Consider the following 13,250-nt stretch of genomic DNA (forward strand, 5'->3'; position numbering starts at 1 on the left):
TTATTTATAAATATTGTTGATATTTATTTAATGTTTATATTCATTTGTATTTATTTATTATATAATATATATATTTATTATTGTAATAATTGTAATGAGATGTAATGATTTTTATTATTGCCTGAGTGTATTCCCACCTATAGGGAGGCGATGGTTACAAAAGCAGCTAAGATGACGTGGCCCAGGTGTGAAGGTGCAACGCGAAACAGTCATTGACCGTATTTGCCGTGTGTGATGGTGTCTGCATTTCGGCCAAACTAGATCAAAGTATATTGTGGGTTAAAATATCATAAGAATAAATCTACCCATCAGGAACAGAACTTGGTGTCGTATCCTCATCATTTACGCGTGAGACTTTTGCACCTTCTACCGCCAGGTAGTGGATCACGATCAAAGAAAATTTAGCCTGTTTTTCCACTACACTGATAGTGAAGTCCCTACCTGTAGTAACACTGTGTAATGAGTTGTAGTTTGAGTTTGTCAAGTTTTTGTTTATTTAAAATGTGTTCTGTTGCTGTGATTTATTATTATTTTATTATTTATTTATTTATTTATTTTTTTGACATTTTGTAAATGGCCGTATTGTATTGGGCATTTTTTATTTGACATCTCGGTTAAATACAGTGGGTACGGAAAGTATTCAGACCTCCTTCAATTTTTCACTCTTTGTTCTATTGCAGCTATTTGCTAAAATCATTTAAAATATTTTTTTCCCTCATTAATGTACACACAGCACCCCATAGTGACAGACAAAAAAAAAGAGGAATTTTTGAAATTGTTGCAGATTTATTAAAAAAGAAACTTAAATATCACATGGTCCTAAGTATTCAAACCCTTTGCTGTGACACTCATTTATTTAACTCTGTTATGGAACGTGTACGCGCCCGGAGCACAGATAAACAGGGCAGGATTCCAGGGATCAGGAACAAGGGTTTTAATGGCAGCACGCAACGAAACAACGTCACAACGTCAATGACCGGACTAGGGAAACAAACGGAAACGCGGACTAAATACAATGAACTAAAGACAACAATCAGAAACAGCTGTAACACACTGGGATTCCACATGAGGTTAACGAGGGGGCGTGGCACATGAGAGGAGCGGACGATCGGGGCATGACAGAACCCCCCCCCAAAGGCGCGCACACCGGGCGCGCCCCAGGGGAGGCGACGGATGAGACGAGACCGGGGACACGGGACCTGGAGAAAAAAACAAGAGCAAAACACATCAAGGAAGCACAGGGAACAGGACAGACACGCAGAACAGACACAGGGACAGCAACGCAGACAACCACCGACAAACCACGGGAAAAGCAAACAGACACAGGGGCAACAACGGAGACCCAGGGGAAACACCAACGGGAGGAACGAAGGGACCAGGAGAGAACGAAGGAGAAACAGGAGGACGAGGAGCAGACACAGGGGGCACAAAGGCAAAGGGCGGGGGGAAACAGGGAGCCAGAGGGAACCCCAGCAGGCGAGGGGCGGAAGCCGCAGGGGCCACAGGCGACCGCGAGGAGGGAGCAGGAGGGAAGGCCGAAGGTGAGGAGGAGGAAGGCGAAGGGAGCAACGGAGGAGTCAAGGAGGAAGATGAAGGGGACACAGGCGGAGGGAAGGAGGGAGCAGCAGCCGCGGCAGGCGAAGACGCAGCCGCCGCCGGCCAAGGCGTAGGCGACCGACGAGTCGGAGGCAGGGGACCCGCAGTCGACCGACGAGCAAATCAAGTGCCTCAGGTTCAGCGCTCATATGTGCCGGGGCGGAGCGCGCTGCATTACTGGCCAAGGCTGCAAGGCTGCAGGAAAAGCATGCTTTAGCAAAGGAACAAGAACAGCTTAGCCAGAAAAAGGAAGAACTTAGAAAAAGAAGAGAAACACTTGACCTGCATACAGAACTGGCAGCAAATACAGCAAAAATCGAATACCTCAGGACTGCAGTATTTTCTGTTTCTGGAAATAATGCAAAAAGGGGGCAAACAGATGCAATGAATGAGTATTTTGATGCAGCACAGAAAGCATCACAGTCTGATGCTATCAGAGAACTAGTCACACGGCCTAAACATGGTGTCCAGTCGCAGTTTACTACGGCTCATGGAAATGGAATTGGTCAACAGCCACATTCAGAGCCTCTTCATGGTAGTTCCCAGACTCCTTATACACAGACCATCCATAATATGGAGCAAGTTAATAGTCAAGCAAGTGGTCAGTCAGTTCCTGTAATGAACCTACATCAGGATCTATCCGATGTTCTTAGGAGACAGAATGAGTTGACTAATACTCTTGTCAAACAGAATGTTATTTCCACTTTACCACAAGGAAGTCTTATACCCTTTGATGGGGACATTCTCCAATATAAGTCTTTTGTTCATTCTTTTGAACATAGAATCGAAAGAAAAACTGATGATAATCAAGACAGGTTACAGTTTCTCATTCAATACACCAAGGGACAAGCTCAGGAACTCGTGAAAAGTTGTCAACATATGGATCCAAACAGAGGTTATCAGAAAGCAAAAACATTATTAAAACAACATTATGGACATGAATACAGAATTTCCTGTGCCTATATGGAAAAAGTCTTTAAGTGGCCAGTTATTAAATGTGAAGACTCAAAAGATCTATGTGACTTTGCATTGTTTCTTAGAACCTGTTGTACCGCTATGGAAGAAATGGAGTACATGGGAGAATTTGATACCATCACGAATATGAGGAATATAGTTCTTAAACTCCCATATAAACTCAGGGAAAGGTGGCGTTCAAAGGCTTGTGAGCTGCAATGTACTGGTAGAGTCAGAATGGCTGATCTTGTCTCTTTCATAGAAAATCAAGCCAGACTCATGTCAGATCCCATATTTGGTAATATACAGGACTTGAAGTCTGCTGCCACAAAGCCTAAGGTAATATCAAAACCCAAATTTAAAGAAAGTTTTGCCACAAATGTTAATATGGAATTAAACCAGCAAGATCATAGCATATGTCTGTTCTGTAAAGGTGCCCACGAATTGAAATCATGCTTTAAATTTGAGAAACTTCGACATAAGGAAAAGATCACATTCCTAAGGCAAAATGGAGTCTGTTTTGGATGTTTATTGAAAGCAGGGCATGTGAGTAAAGACTGTACAAGACGTCTTAGTTGTTCCATATGCAAGAAAAATCATCCAAGTATTTTGCACATTAAGACAGAGCAGCCAGTGGTAAAACCTATAATTAATAGTGGGCAGGTGTCACTTGGAGCTCGAGAGCATTCTGGGGCCGGTGATAAAGAGGTCAGTAAAGAATGTATGCTTTCCATTGTTCCAGTAAAAGTGAAACACTGCAAAGGAAATAAGGTGATATATACATATGCATTTCTTGATCCTGGTAGCTCTGCAACCTTCTGTACAAGAAGCCTGGCCAACAAGTTGAACGTAACTGGGAGAAACACCAATATCTTGCTCCGAACCATGTCACAGGAGAAGACTATGAATTCGGACATCATTACAGGCTTGGAGGTTTCTGCTATAGATAAAACCCATTTTATTTCATTGCCTGAGGTTTATACTCAAAGCAGCATGCCGGTAGATATACAGTAAGTAACATTCCCAACAATGGTGACCTTTTTAGATTTTCCTATCTTAGTGATATTAGAATCCCTGAAGTTAACATTGATGCTGATGTAGAATTGTTGATAGGTAACAATGTTCCAAAGGCTCTTGAGCCATGGGAAGTGGTTAATAGTCAAGAAGATGGACCATATGCAGTTAGGACCATTTTAGGATGGATTGTTAATGGCCCAATTAACGATAGTGGAAGATCTAGCATTCGTACTGTCACTGCAAACAGAATATCAGTTGGAAATTTGGAAGAACTGTTATTGCAACAATATAACCATGATTTTAATGAGGATACAGAGGACAAAGCCGAAATGTCTGTGGAAGACAAAAAATTTATGGAAACAGCAGAGACTTCTGTTAGTCTGCGGAATGGACATTATACTTTGAATTTGCCATTTAGGAAAGAAGATATAATTATGCCAAATAACCGTCAGGTGGCAACACAGCGTCTAACCAATCTGAAGAAAAGATTTCTAAAGAATGAACAGTTTAAAAGGGAATATACAGAATTTCTTACAGAGGTCATCAATAAAGGATATGCAGAAATCGTGCCCCAGGATGAACTGAAAAGATCAGATGGTAAGGTCTGGTACATCCCACATCATGGAGTGTACCACCCTAAGAAAGGTACCATTAGAGTTGTATTTGACTGTGGTGCTCTATTTCGTGGCATATCATTGAATTCTGAGCTGTTGCAGGGTCCAGATTTAACAAGTTCTCTTTTGGGTGTTCTTTTACGGTTCCGTCTAGAGCCTGTTGCCATCATGACTGACATCCAGGCAATGTTCCATCAGGTCCAAGTGTCAAAAGATCATATTGACTTCTTAAGATTTCTTTGGTGGCCTAATGGTGATATTCATAAGCCTCCAGTTGAGCACCGTATGTTGGTGCATCTCTTTGGAGCAGTATCGTCTCCCAGTTGTTCAAACTTTGCACTTCGACAGACCGCTAAGGATCACAAGGGCATGTTCCATCCCAATACAGTCAATACAGTTATGAATAACTTTTATGTTGACGATTGCTTAAAGTCTCTTTCATCTGAACAAGAAGCAGTGCAGCTGTTCAAAGAGCTTACATCTCTATATAAGAAGGGTGGATTCCATTTGACCAAATGGATGAGTAACAGCCGAACTGTCCTTGGGTGTATTCCAAAAGAAGACAGAGCCCACGAGGTCAAGGAACTGGACCTAGACAGAGAGAAGTTACCAATAGAAAGAGTTCTTGGGTTATTATGGAGTGTTGAGAACGATATGTTTAAGTTTAGTAGTATTGTGAAAGAGAAGCCTCACACACGTAGAAACATGCTATCCATTGTGAGTTCTGTCTATGATCCACTTGGGTTTTTATGTCCTCTCATTTTGCCTGCAAAGTTGCTGTTACAGGAGCTGTGTAGGAGTAAATATGGCTGGGACAGCAGTATACCACAACCTATATCTGAGAGATGGAGAAGATGGATTGATGACCTCAGTATACTGGAAAATTTTGAAGTTGCTCGTTGTGTGAAACCAAAGGGCTTTGGACCGATTATGCAAACTGAATTACATAATTTTTCCGATGCCAGTGAACATGGGTATGGCACTGTGAGTTACCTTAGAATGTCCACAGATAATTGTGACATACATGTTTCTTTTATTCTTGGTAAAGCAAGAGTTACCCCTATGAAGCAAATGACCATCCCACGGTTGGAATTGACAGCTGCAGCTCTGGCGGTCAAAGTGGATAGGATGTTGAGAAAGGAGTTGGAGTTTAAGCTTTCTCAGTCAACTTTTTGGACTGATAGTCAGTCTGTTCTGAAGTATATAGCAAACGAGCAGACAAGATTTCACACGTTTGTGGCTAATAGGATCGCTCTTATAAGGGACAACACTAACATATCACAATGGAGACACATTGGAACCAAGCTGAATCCTGCTGATAAAGCATCAAGAGGAGTGAGTGCAAGCACATTGGTGAAGTGCAAAGAATGGATCCAGGGACCAGGATTTCTCTGGAAGAAAGAAGAGGAATGGCCTCAAACCCTTATGGAAACCCTCTCACTCTCTCAAGATGACCCAGAGGTGAAAAGAAATATTCATGTGTTCAGTGCTGTCACTAAAGAGATGGTAAAGGAAAACCCAACAAATCAGCTACTGGAATATTTCTCTAGTTGGTATAAGTTAAGGAGAGCAGTGGTGTGGTATTTAAAATTGAAAGACACTCTTCAGTCACTCAGAGTAAAAAGAAAGGAACTCATCTCCTGCTTTGAAAATAGATTCCCAAAGGAAGTTCAAAGTAAGTTGATATCTGACCAAATACAGGCTTTTAAGAAAACATTGGGAAGATGTTCTATAAGTCTATGTGATCTGTCAAGGGCGGAAAAGGCTATCATTGTGTTTTGCCAAAGACAAAAATATCCAGATGAGATCGTTTTCCTGGAGAAAGCATTTCCACCAAAAGGGGCTTTGAACAGACAGAGTAGTATCTACAAGCTCGATCCAGTGCTTGATGAAGGAATTCTGAGAATAGGAGGGAGGTTAAGTAGGTCAGCAATGCCTGATGAAGCGAAACGACCAATGATCCTGCCAAAGGACCATCACATCTCTACTCTTCTGCTTCGTCACATACATGAACATCTTGGGCATGCTGGCAGAAATGGTATTCTCTCTAAACTTCGACAGAAGTATTGGATAGTGAATGCCAACTCTGCTGCTCGTAAGATCCTCTCCAGATGTGTTGTCTGCAGACGTACAAGAGGCAAGATGGGGGAACAAAAGATGGCAGATCTCCCTAAGGAAAGACTGAGAGCAGATCTCCCACCATTCAGTAATGTGGGAGTGGATTACTTTGGGCCTTTTCAGGTAAAGAGAGGAAGAAGCCATATTAAAAGGTATGGAGTTTTATTCACATGCATGTCGAGTAGAGCCGTGCATCTTGAAATGGCTCATTCCATGGACACAGACTCTTGCATCCATGCTCTTAGAAGATTTGTGTGTAGAAGAGGTCAAGCCATACACATTAGATCAGACAACGGAACTAACCTGGTTGGTGCTAAAAAAGAGCTTCAAAAGGCCATCTCTGAATGGAATCATAACAAGATTCAGAAAGAAATGCTTCAGAAAGGAGTGCAGTGGAGTTTTAATCCTCCAGCAGCTTCCCATCATGGTGGAGTTTGGGAACGCCTTATTCGCATGGTACGACAAATTCTTTATTCCGTACTAAAGGAACAAGAGGTCGATGATGAAAGTCTTGAAACTCTACTATGTGAGGTAGAAGCCATTTTAAACAGCCGCCCCATAACCACTGTGACAGGGGATGCACAAGATCTAGAAGCACTGACTCCAAATCACATCCTCCTTTTGAAGGCTCATACTGTTTTCCCACCAGGATTGTTCCAGAGGTCTGATTTGTACATAAGACGACGTTGGAAGCAGGTTCAGTATTTGGCTGACTTGTTTTGGAAAAGATGGATTCGTGAGTATCTACCGTTACTACAAGAGAGACAAAGATGGATCACTGTAAAAAGAGGACTTCAGAAAGGGGATGTTGTAATGGTAGTTGACAGAACAGCCCCTCGTGGATCCTGGCCTCTTGGAAAAGTGCTTGAAGTCCATCCTGACTCGAAGGGTCTAACAAGAACTGTTACACTGAGGACCAAGTCTGGAGTGTTGATGAGGCCAGTGACAAAACTTTGCCTGCTTCTAGAAACTTCAGGAAACATGGAATGAGGACTGAACGTGTAACTGTTTGTTGTATGAGATAAGTATACCTTTATAAGCATTTATATTGATATCTTATTTAACACATAGGGCAATAAATTGTCTATCATATTTATAGATATAGATACATGGCTCCTTATATAACATTCCTGTTAATAATTGTTTACTTAGATACACAATTAGGGGCCGGTGTGTAGGAGCCATTCTTTCATTTGTTTATTAAACATAATTTAGTTTGTATTTATATTGGAATTATTTATAAATATTGTTGATATTTATTTATTTAATGTTTATATTCATTTGTATTTATTTATTATATAATATATATATTTATTATTGTAATAATTGTAATGAGATGTAATGATTTTTATTATTGCCTGAGTGTATTCCCACCTATAGGGAGGCGATGGTTACAAAAGCAGCTAAGATGACGTGGCCCAGGTGTGAAGGTGCAACGCGAAACAGTCATTGACCGTATTTGCCGTGTGTGATGGTGTCTGCATTTCGGCCAAACTAGATCAAAGTATATTGTGGGTTAAAATATCATAAGAATAAATCTACCCATCAGGAACAGAACTTGGTGTCGTATCCTCATCATTTACGCGTCAGACTTTTGCACCTTCTACCGCCAGGTAGTGGATCACGATCAAAGAAAATTTAGCCTGTTTTTCCACTACACTGATAGTGAAGTCCCTACCTGTAGTAACACTGTGTAATGAGTTGTAGTTTGAGTTTGTCAAGTTTTTGTTTATTTAAAATGTGTTCTGTTGCTGTGATTTATTATTATTTTATTATTTATTTATTTATTATTTTTTTTGACATTTTGTAAATGGCCATATTGTATTGGGCATTTTTTATTTGACATCTCGGTTAAATACAGTGGGTACGGAAAGTATTCAGACCTCCTTCAATTTTTCACTCTTTGTTCTATTGCAGCTATTTGCTAAAATCATTTAAAATATTTTTTTCCCTCATTAATGTACACACAGCACCCCATAGTGACAGACAAAAAAAAAAGAGGAATTTTTGAAATTGTTGCAGATTTATTAAAAAAGAAACTTAAATATCACATGGTCCTAAGTATTCAAACCCTTTGCTGTGACACTCATTTATTTAACTCAGGTGCTTTCCATTTCTTCTGATCATCCTTCATCCATTCATTTGAGTCCAGCTGTGTTTGATTATACTGATTGGACTTGATTAGGAAAGCCACACACCCGTCTATATAAGACCTTACAGCTCACAATGCATGTCAGAGCAAATGAGAATCATGAGGTCAAAGGAACTACCTGAAGAGCTCAGAGACAGAATTGTGGCAAGGCACAGGTTACAAAAAAATTTCTGCTGTACTTAAGGTTCCCAAGAGCACAGTGGCCTCCGTAATCCTTAAATGGAAGACGTTTGGGACGACCAGAACCCTTCCTAGAGCTGACCGTCCAGCCAAGCTGAGCTACCGGGGGAGAAGAGCCTTGGTGAGAGAGGTAAAGAAGAACCCAAAGATCACTTTGGCTGAGCTCCAGTGATGCAGTCAGGAGATGGGAGAAAGTTGCAGAAAGTCAACCATCACTACAGCCCTCCACGAGTCAGGGCTTTATGGCAGAGTGGCCTGTCGGAAGCCTCTCCTCAGTGCAAGACACATGACGGCCCGCATGGAGTTTGCTAAAAGACACCTGAAGGACTCCGATGGTGAGAAATAAGATTCTCTGGTCTGATGAGACCAAGATAGAATTAAGGCCAAGAAGTTCTAAGCGGTATGTGTGGAGATAATCAGGCACTGCTCATCACTTGTCCAATACAGTCCCCACAGTGAAGCATGGTGGTGGCAGCATCATGCTGTGGGGGTATTTTTCAGCTGCAGGGACAGGACGACTGGTTGCAATCGAGGGAAAGATGAATGCGGCCAAGTACAGGGATATCCTGGACAAAAACCTTCTCCAGAGTGCTAAGGACCTCAGACTGGGCCGAAGGTTTACCTTCCAACAAGACAATGACCCTAAGCACCAGTGTTGTGCAAGTTCACACTTTTCATGATCTAGTTCAAAGTTCAGTTCACACATGCTCAAAGTGAACTGTTCACATTCATAGCTCACAATTTTAATTTTTGAACTAGTTCAAAGTTCAGTTCATTTTATTTTTAGGTGCGATATATATAGTCTAAATAAAAATTTATTTTGTTTTAACATACATCTATAACCTACCTACATTCTTGCATATATGGACATGTATAGACAAAGGACACAAAATATGATTCTTATTTATGGTTTATTTATCTCTTGCCCCAATACTAGACAAGGGAAGGAAAAGAAAAGTACTGTAAACACATACAGTATAGGCATCATATCCATCTCAAATGAAAACTAGACAGAACAGAATATTTATTATTCAGCAAAATATCTCTTTAGTTTTATAAAAAAAAAACTCACGCTTCTTGAAGGTGTGTGGCACCATCTCACTGAACTATTAAAAATAAAAACTTTCACATACAGAAGCCATTGTTGTAGCAAGTAATGAACACTCCACAGACCATGCCTACGGCTTCAGTCCAAACTGTTTTTTGTTCACGTTTAACAGCAGTTGCTTTTCAAAGTTGGCATCTCCCAATCGGTTTCTCCTGGGCCTAAATATCTGGCCACCGGTACTGAAGAGTCTCTCCACTGGAGCACTTGATGGGATTGCTGTGTTATATTTGATGAAGAGCTTCTTCAGTTTGGGCAGCAGCATGTATTCAGTAAACTCATCAGTGGTTCAGGCGTCCAGATAGATGTCCACCTCAGACTTATTGACAGCTGATGGGCTTTGCTTGAACTTAAAAAAGGATGAAGCACTCTTTTTCCCCTCAAGGTCATCAGGGGGTTGCTCAGACTCAGGCACATTCACAGATCGCAGCTCTTCCCTCAACATCAATCTGTACTGCACTCGCTTACTCTGATCCTCCACCCAGTCCAGCTTGAACACTGGGAGTAGTATGGCTGCCAGTATGTGATCTTTGTTTTCAAGACAGCCTTCCAGTCTTCTAGAGAGTGACTGCATCAAGGTTTGGATGAGGGGGCGGCATGCCGTCAGACCTTGTGTAGCTGTAGGCTTTGAACTCTCATCCAACAGACCATCCAAATCATTTTTCAATTGCACAATGGTAGGAGCCAGGTAGCCGAGGAATGTGTTTTTTTCCCCCTGAAGGATGTTCAGAGCACATGCCAAGGGACCCATCACACTCTCAAACTTGTTGATGAAGTCTATTTCCTCTGGAGTGAATTGACGAAGCCCAAACTCATCACAGATGGTGTGCAGAAGGAGTCTGTCATACTCAGGAGTGGCATCCAATGGCACTGTTAGATTGCTGGTCTGGGGAGTCAAGGTGGCTATGTGAGCCAGGCACTGCATTGAGAGGAACATAGAATTCCAACGTGTGTCGTTCGGAGTGACAAAGCCAATCTTTAGCTTTTCCTCAACAAAATCTGAGGCTTTCGCACTCCTTTTCACCCTATTCCACAGAGCAGATGCCTTGGAAAATACAGGCCTCGCTAATTTGTTGTACAGCCTATCCATTACATTCTTTGCATCTGTGGCAACAAGATTTAAAGTATGGGCCATGCACCTTCTCTGACAGAGGTGCAGGCTCAAGACCATCGTCCTCATCATCGGAGCTCTCAGCAGGGGTAGATCCTGTGTCACTGCCTTCAGTCACCTCATCAGCTGCTCTAATAACAACACTGTCTCCAAAACAGCTGAATGCTTTGATGAAATTGGAAGCATTGTCAGTCACTGTGCACACAATTTTGTTTTGAATTTTAAATTCCTTGTACACATCTGTCAGCACTTTAGCCAGGACATCATATGTGTGTGACCCTCTGACACGACGACATGCAAGGGCTGCTGATCTCCTGAGTGACACATCATTTTTATCAAGCCAATGAATTGTGATGCCCATGAATCCTTTGTTGTGCATACAAAGTCAAGCTCAGCAAGTTCAGCTTTTAAATTACTGATAACCTCAATGAATTCCTTATTCAGTAGTCCCTGCACCTGTCTTCTTGAGGGCACATGTCTGCCTGGTTGCAAACCAGTTACTAGTTTTATGAAGGAGGGTTTTTCAACCTTACTCAGTGGCTGTAAATCTCCAACAATGTAGTCTATTATTAATCTGTCTACCTGTTGCTGGGAGATTATACCCCTGAAGGCAGCAGGCAGTGTGACTTGAGTCGTTTGGGGACTTTGGCTGGGGGTTTTGCCCTTCCCCCTATGACCTTGAAGGGCTTGCATATATGCTTTCACGCTGGACGAATGCTTCAACTCAACGTGCCTTTTCAAATTGGAAAATGAGGTCATTGATGTTCTAACTTGTTTTTTCAGCGCAGGTGGACAAAGCTTGCACAGAAAGGTTAGGATTTTACCGTCAGAGTCTCTGTGAGACAGTGTGTAAAATGCCCGTATATTGTCAAAGTTACAGCCAGCATCATCCGTGTTTTCTGTGCCAGCTCCACTGGTGGTTGAGCTTTCCTCCTCTGCGCTTGCCATGGTTACTGCTGCAGCAGTTCGCTTCGCACTCATGCGTTGCCAAGGCTGTGCCCTTTGAGATGTGTGTGTGTGCATTATGGGAAACGTAGTGTGAAGCTAAAGACATTAGACTCGACTGTCCTTGGCTTTACACTACGTTACCCAAGATGCACTGCACACAAGCGCTGAGCGAGAGTCACAGCCTGTGCATTTTATTTTTCGAGCGGAGGAGCCCTTCGCTAGTGCTTGAGTGACAACGCAACATGCTGTTTAAATGTGTGAGCCGACCATGTCACTCGACTCATCAGGTGAAAATAAATCCCGATGTTTAATTGCATTCTAACAGTGAACGACGTCTACGCCGTTCATCACGCATAAAATTCACGTTCAAGTTCTTGATTTACTAATAAGTTGCGTTCAGTTCAAAGTTCACTGAAATATGAACGTGGTCAATGAACGCGTTCTTTTGAACTCGTTCATGCACAACACTGCTAAGCACACAGCTAAAATAACGAAGGCGTGGCTTCACAACAACTCTGTGACTGTTCTTGAATGGCCCAACCAGAGCCCTGACTTAAACCCAATTGAGCATCTCTGGAGAGACCTAAAAATGGCTGTCCACCAACGTTTACCATCCAACCTGACAGAACTGGAGAGGATCTGCAAGGAGGAATGGCAGAGGATCCCCAAATCCAGGTGTGGAAAAACTTGTTGCATCTTTCCCAAGAAGACTCATGGCTGTATTAACTCAAAAGGGTGCCTCTACTAAATACTGAGCAAAGGGTCTGAATACTTAGGACCATGTGATATTTCAGTTATTCTTTTTTAATAAATCTGCAACAACTTCACAAATTCTTTTTTTGTCTGTCAATATGGGGTGATGTGTGTACATTAATGAGGGGAAAAAAATATTTTAAATGATTTTAGCAAATGGCTGCAATATAACAAAGAGTGAAAAATTGAAGGGGGTCTGAATACTTTCTGTACCCACTGTATATTGCTGTTTTGTGTAATAAAATAAAACTACGACAAACTGACTGACTGTGCACATTTCATTTTTGCTGAAGCGGTTTGAGTTTAAGTTGCTTGCTTAATTTTGGATGATGTGCTAATGCTGCGGGTATTTTAATTTTGCTGGGAGCTGAACTTCTCCCACTATCCGCAGTGTGCCTCTGCTTTAGGTGCTGGAATAAACATGTCGTGCTGCTTCCTTTGGTTGCAACAGGTTATAAACAGACTTTGCAACGAGGACTTGTTTGGTCTGTGTCCGACAGGGCAAAACCGAACCATTGCCGTGTTGTTCCTGAATCCGCTAGGGTGTTTGGGTGCGGCGCGCTAATTTACCCGTGCAAAACACATCGTCCTGAACTGTAGATTCGAATTAATCGATAAAATCCATTTATCGCCCACCTCTAGTGCCAAGCTCTGGTAAGCTTTTAATGTTATTCTCAGGTCTTGGGTTTTCAAAAGGCACTA

General features: G+C 41.9%; 1 pseudogene; it reads left to right on the forward strand.

Annotated features, from left to right (window-relative positions):
* The first annotated feature begins 6,323 nt into the window (after positions 1-6,323).
* LOC140579040 (uncharacterized) lies at positions 6,324-9,226 on the forward strand (annotated as a pseudogene).
* Positions 9,227-13,250: the final 4,024 nt, after the last annotated feature.

This window comes from Paramormyrops kingsleyae, chromosome 1 (genome assembly GCF_048594095.1).
Source record: "Paramormyrops kingsleyae isolate MSU_618 chromosome 1, PKINGS_0.4, whole genome shotgun sequence".
Taxonomy (NCBI): domain Eukaryota; kingdom Metazoa; phylum Chordata; class Actinopteri; order Osteoglossiformes; family Mormyridae; genus Paramormyrops; species Paramormyrops kingsleyae.